Source organism: Phaethon lepturus, unplaced genomic scaffold (genome assembly GCF_000687285.1).
Source record: "Phaethon lepturus isolate BGI_N335 unplaced genomic scaffold, ASM68728v1 scaffold31781, whole genome shotgun sequence".
Lineage (NCBI taxonomy): Eukaryota > Metazoa > Chordata > Aves > Phaethontiformes > Phaethontidae > Phaethon > Phaethon lepturus.
Genome location: NW_010517514.1, coordinates 1 through 561, shown reverse-complemented (window position 1 = coordinate 561; position 561 = coordinate 1).

The following is a 561-nucleotide window of genomic DNA, read 5'->3' as shown; positions in this document are numbered from 1 at the left end:
CAGGAATTAACACAGCCCTCACGTGGCTCCCACAAAAAGTAACGCGGAAACGCTCACGCTCCCCATGCTCCACTCGACTCCAAGGATGCAGCTGCATCCTTCCTGGCCAGGGGCCAGCGGCAAGGAAGTTTCCTCCGACCGCTCGCCTCCCCCCCGGCTCCTGCAGCATAGGGCCCCAGGGTGCTTGGGGGCCCTGACAGCCCCCCGAGGCCCCCAGGAGACATGCTTTCCAGCCAGGGTGGCTTGGAGACACGGAGCCTCTTCACTGGGGTCTCTCGTGGGGTGGAAAGCAAGGGCTCGCCAGTACGTCCACACGCGCATCAACTCTGGCCCGAAACCCCATCCCTCCCCGCGTGCAGCCCGGCCGCTGCTGGTGGATTCGCTGTCAATAAAACCACTGCAGAGAACGACTTGTCATCTGGAAGGAAAAAAAAAACGGGGGGAACGACAACAACCCCTTTTTAAATGTTCTTTTCCCTTATCCAAGCAGCACATCCTTCTCCGGGTTTCCGTCGGGAGCGCTAATGGAGAGTCGGCTCTCAACAGGGGGGTGTCCACCCG